Source organism: Rattus norvegicus, chromosome 4 (assembly GCF_036323735.1).
Source record: "Rattus norvegicus strain BN/NHsdMcwi chromosome 4, GRCr8, whole genome shotgun sequence".
NCBI lineage: Eukaryota > Metazoa > Chordata > Mammalia > Rodentia > Muridae > Rattus > Rattus norvegicus.
This window is the reverse complement of record NC_086022.1, coordinates 78,618,741-78,624,841: the sequence shown is the minus strand read 5'-3', so window position 1 is coordinate 78,624,841 and position 6,101 is coordinate 78,618,741.

The window sequence follows — 6,101 nt, the reverse complement described above, 5'->3', positions numbered from 1 at the left end:
TTGTGGGAGGAACGCTGTTTCTTTGTTAATGAATCTGTGCTGGTAGAAGAAAACATACAAATGCCCAAAGATCTCCTGCAAGATCTTCAGAGCATGCTATGTGCCCAACACCCCGACTCCATGGTACTTAAACACTCTGATAGCTTTTCCCCTCCTTATTTCTGTATTAGCAATTAGGGCTCTATTCCTCCTGGCATCCTGCTTCATCCAATTTCTAAAATGGCAGATAAGTAGCATTGCAAAAATCACTCGCAATCACTTCCTGATTCAATACCAAACCCTTCCCAACATAGAGGCTGATGACTATGATGACACCTCCTCCCTTATTCAACAAAAAAAGGGGAGATGTGGGGCCAGAAAGCTGTGCAACTATGGGAGGTAGTTTACAGCAATAGTCAGGTTGAGATGTGTCCAGACCCTACAAGTTTCATCCTGAGATGGACAGGGCTGCTTCCTCCTTACTCTGCACCAGAAGCTGACCTGGTCCCACACTTTTCTGTACCCAAATCCTGTGGAAGATAGAGCTAGACTCTCAGAAATGTGGACAATCCTGAGAGCTCTGGGAAGACCACTACTTCTGCTCACATTCCTGGCCCCAAGAACAACTTGTCTAGAGTCCTCTGGACACAGGAGCCTAGGAGTAGTCAGGGAGAGAATACTTCCCTTCTCTGCCTGTGCCCAGAGCAGAAAGCCAGTCACCAGGAGTACTGACACACTTGAGAGCCGAGGTAAGACCAACACTTCTACTCCGAGGGACCTGCCTGGAGCCCTCAGAACACACAAACCCAGGAGCAGTCTGGGACAGGACCCTTCCAGTTTCTGCCTTCGTCCAGAGCTGACCTGGTCCCACAGTTCTTTGTACACAGATCCCACTGGGAGAAAACCAGTCTCCAAGAGTGCTACTCACAGGATTACAGGAGGGTCAGGCCACTGTCAGAGACAGCAAGACCAGCTAACAACAGAGACAACCAGATGACAAGACACAAGCACAAGAACCTAAGCAACAGAAACCAAGACTACTTACCATCATCAGAGCCCAGTTCTCCCACCAAAGCAAATACTGGATATCCCAACACACCAGAAAAGCAAGATTTGGATTTAAAGTCTCATTTCATGATGATGATAGAGGACTTTAAGAGGGACATAAATAATTCCCTTAAAGAAATACAAGACAACATAGGTAAACATGTAGCGATCCTTAAAGAGGAAACACAAAAATCCCTTCAAGACTTACAGGAAAACACAACCAAACAGGTAAAGGAATTGGACAAAACCATCCAGGATCTAAAAATGGAAATAGAAACAATAAAGAAACAACAAAGGGAGACAACCCTGGAGATAGAAAACCTATGAAAGAGATCAGGAGCCATAGGCACAAGCCTCACCAACAGAATAGAAGAGATAGATGAGAATCTTAGGAGCAGAAGATAACCATAAAAACATTGACACAATAGTCAAAGAAAATGTAAAATGCACAAAGCTCCTAACCCAAAGCATCCAGGAAATCCAGAACACAGTGAGAGGGTCAAACCTGCAGATAATAGGTAAAGAACAGAGCTAAGACTCACAACTTAAAGGGCCAGTAAATGTCTTCAACAAAATTATAGAAGAAAACTTCCCTAACCTAAAGAAAGAGATGTCTATAAACATACAAGAAGCCTACAGAACCCCAAATAGGTTGGACCAGAAAATAAATTCCTCCTGTCACATAATAGTTAAAACACCAAATGCACAAAACAAAGAATATTAAAAGCACTAAGAAAAAATGTCAGGGGTTGAGGATTTAGCTCAGTGGTAAAGCACTTGCCTAGTAAGCCCAAGGCCCTGGGTTCAGTTCCCAGCTCTGAAAAAAAAATGTCAAGTAACATATAAAGGCAGACCTATCAGAATTATACAAGACTTCTTCTTTTTTTTTTTTTATTGAGTATTTCTTATATACATTTCGAGTGTTATTCCCTTTCCCGGTTTCCGGGCAAACATCCCCCACCCCCCTCCCCTTCCTTATGGGTGTTCCCCTCCCAACCCTCCCCCCATTGCCGCCCTCCCCCCCATAGTCTAGTTCACTCGGGGTTCAGTCTTGGCAGGACCAAGAGCTTCCCCTTCCACTGGTGCTCTTACTAGGCCATTCATTGCTACCTATGAGGTTGGAGCCCAGGGTTAGTCCATGTATAGTCTTTAGGTAGTGGCTTAGTCACTGGAAGCTCTGGTTGGTTGGCATTTTTGTTCATATGGGGTCTCGAACCCCTTCAAGCTCTTTCAGTCCTTTCTCTGATTCCTTCAACGGGGGTCCTGTTCTCAGTTCAGTGGTTTGCTGCTGGCATTCGCCTATGTATTTGCTGTATTCTGGATGTGTCTCTCAGGAGACATCTACATCCGGCTCCTGTCGGTCTGCACTTCTTTGCTTCATCCATCTTGTCTAATTGGGTGGCTGTATATGTATGGGCCACATGTGGGACAGGCTCTGAATGGGTGTTCCTTCAGTCTCTGTTTTAATCTTTGCCTCTCCCTTCCCTGCCAAGGGTATTCTTTTTCCTCATTTAAAGAAGGAGTGAAGCATTCACATTTTGATCATCCGTCTTGAGTTTCGTTTGTTCTAGGGATCTAGGGTAATTCAAGCATTTGGGCTAATAGCCACTTATCAATGAGTGCATACCATGTATGTCTTTCTGTGATTGGGTTAGCTCACTCAGGATGATATTTTCCAGTTCCAACCATTTGCCTATGAATTTCATAAACTTGTTGTTTTTGATAGCTGAGTAATATTCCATTGTGTAGATGTACCACATTTTCTGTATCCATTCCTCTGTTGAAGGGCATCTGGGTTCTTTCCAGTTTCTGGCTATTATAAATAAGGCTGCAATGAACATAGTGGAGCACGTGTCTCTTTTATATGTTGAGACATCTTTTGGGTATATGCCCAAGAGAGGTATAGCTGGATCCTCAGGCAGTTCAATGTCCAATTTTCTGAGGAACCTCCAGACTGATTTCCAGAATGGTTGTACCAGTCTGCAATCCCACCAACAATGGAGGAGTGTTCCTCTTTCTCCACATCCTCGCCAGCATCTGCTGTCACCTGAGTTTTTGATCTTAGCCATTCTCACTGGTGTGAGGTGAAATCTCAGGGTTGTTTTGATTTGCATTTCCCTTATGACTAAAGATGTTGAACATTTCTTCAGGTGTTTCTCAGCCATTCAGCATTCCTCAGCTGTGAATTCTTTGTTTAGCTCTGAACCCCATTTTTAATAGGGTTATTTGTCTCCCTGCGGTCTAACTTCTTGAGTTCTTTGTATATTTTGGATATAAGCCCTCTATCTGTTGTAGGATTGGTAAAGATCTTTTCCCAATCTGTTGGTTGCCGTTTTGTCCTAACCACAGTGTCCTTTGCCTTACAGAAGTTTTGCAGTTTTATGAGATCCCATTTGTCGATTCTTGATCTTAGAGCATAAGCCATTGGTGTTTTGTTCAGGAAATTTTTTCCAGTGCCCATGTGTTCCAGATGCTTCCCTAGTTTTTCTTCTATTAGTTTGAGTGTGTCTGGTTTGATGTGGAGGTCCTTGATCCACTTGGACTTAAGCTTTGTACAGGGTGATAAGCATGGATCGATCTGCATTCTTCTACATGTTGCCCTCCAGTTGAACCAGCACCATTTGCTGAAAATGCTATCTTTTTTCCATTGGATGGTTTTGGCTCCTTTGTCAAAAATCAAGTGACCATAGGTATGTGGGTTCATTTCTGGGTCTTCAATTCTATTCCATTGGTCTATCTGTCTGTCTCTGTACCAATACCATGCAGTTTGTATCACTATTGCTCTGTAATACTGCTTGAGTTCAGGGATAGTGATTCCCCCTGAAGTCCTTTTATTGTTGAGGATAGTTTTAGCTATCCTGGGTTTTTTGTTATTCCAGATGAATTTGCAAATTGTTCTGTCTAACTCTTTGAAGAATTGGATTGGTATTTTGATGGGGATTGCATTGAATCTGTAGATCGCTTTTGGTAAAATGGCCATTTTTACTATATTAATCCTGCCAATCCATGAGCATGGGAGATCTTTCCATCTTCTGAGGTCTTCTTCAATTTCTTTCTTCAGTGTCTTGAAGTTCTTATTGTACAAATCTTTTACTTGCTTGGTTAAAGTCACACCGAGGTACTTTATATTATTTGGGTCTATTATGAAGGGTGTCGTTTCCCTAATTTCTTTCTCGGCTTGTTTCTCTTTTGTGTAGAGGAAGGCTAATGATTTATTTGAGTTAATTTTATACCCAGCCACTTTGCTGAAGTTGTTTATCAGCTTTAGTAGTTCTCTGGTGGAGCTTTTGGGATCACTTAAATAAACTATCATATCATCTGCAAATAGCGATATTTTGACTTCTTCTTTTCTGATCTGTATCCCCTTGACCTCCTTTTGTTGTCTGATTGCTCTGGCTAGAACTTCAAGAACTATATTGAATAAGTAGGGAGAGAGTGGGCAGCTATACAAGACTTCTTACCAGAGACTATGAAAGCCAGAAAATCCTAGACAGATGTCATACAGACCCTAAGAGAACACAAATGCCAGCTCAGGCTACTATATCCAGCAAAACTCTCAATTAACATAGATGAGAAACCAAGATATTCCATGACAAAACCAAAGTTACACAATTCTTTACAGCAATCCAGCCCTACGAAGGATAATAGATGGAAAACTCCAACACAAGGAGGGAAAGTACACCATAGAAAAAGCAAGAAAATAATCTTCTTGCAACAAGCCCCAAAGAGGAGAAACATACCAACATAATCCCACCTCTAACCACCAAAATAACAGGTAACAAAAATCACTATTTCTTAACATCAATGCACTCAATTCCCCAATATAAAGACATAGACTAAGAGACTGGATACATAAAGAGGACACAGCATTTTGGTGCATATAGGAAACACACATCAGTGACAAAGACAGACAATACCTCAGAGTAAATGGCTGGAAAACAATTTTCCAAACAAATGGTTCAAACAAGCTGGAGTCGCCATTCTCAAATCGCATAAAATCAACTTTCAACCAAAAGTTATCAAAAAAGGTAAGGAAGGACACTTCATATTCGTCAAAGGAAAAACCCACCAAGATGAACTCTCAATCCTGAATATCTATGCTCCAAATGTAAGGGCAGCTACTTTCATAAAAGAAACCTTACTAAAGCTCAAAGCACACATACTAGTGGGAGACTTCAACACCCCACTCTGATCAATAGATCATGAAAACAGAAACTAAACAGAAACATAAAGAAACTAACAGAAGTTATGAACCAAATAGATTTAACAGATAGTTATAGAACATTCCATCCTAAAACAAAAGAATATACATTTCTATCAGCACCTCATGGTACCTTCTCCAAAATTGACCATATAATCAGTCACAAAACAAGCCTGAACCAATAAAAGAAGATTGAAATAATTCTATGCATCCTATCCAATCACAACAGACTAAGGCTAGTCTTCAATAACAACAAAAATGACAGAAAGTCCACATATTCTGGAAGTTGAACAACACTCTACTCAATAACTTGGTGAACAAAGAAATAAAGAAATTAAAGACTTTTTAGAATTTAATGAAAACGAAAGCACAACATACCCAAACTTATAGGACACAATGAAAGCAGTGCTAAGAGGAAAACTCATAGCTCTGAGAGCCTACAAAAAGAAACTAGAGAGAGCATATGTCAGCAGTTTGACAGCACACCTAAAAGCTCTAGAACAAAAAGAAGCAAATACACCCAAGAGGAGTAGAGGGCAGGAAATAATCAAACTCAGGGCTGAAATCAACCAAGTAGAAATAAAAAGAAATATACAAATAATCAATAAAACCAGGAGCTGGGTCTTTGAGAAAATCAACAAAATAGATAAGCACTTAGCCAGACTAACCAGAAGGCACAGAAAGAGTATCCAAATTAACAAAATCAGAAATGAAAAGGGAGACATAAAAACAGAATCTGAGAAAATTTTAAAAAGAAATCACTAGATCCTACTGCTAAAGCCTATGTTCAACAAAACCAGAAAATCTGGATGAAATGGGCAATTTTCTACACAGATATCAGATACCAAAGTTAAATCAGAATCAGATAAACCAT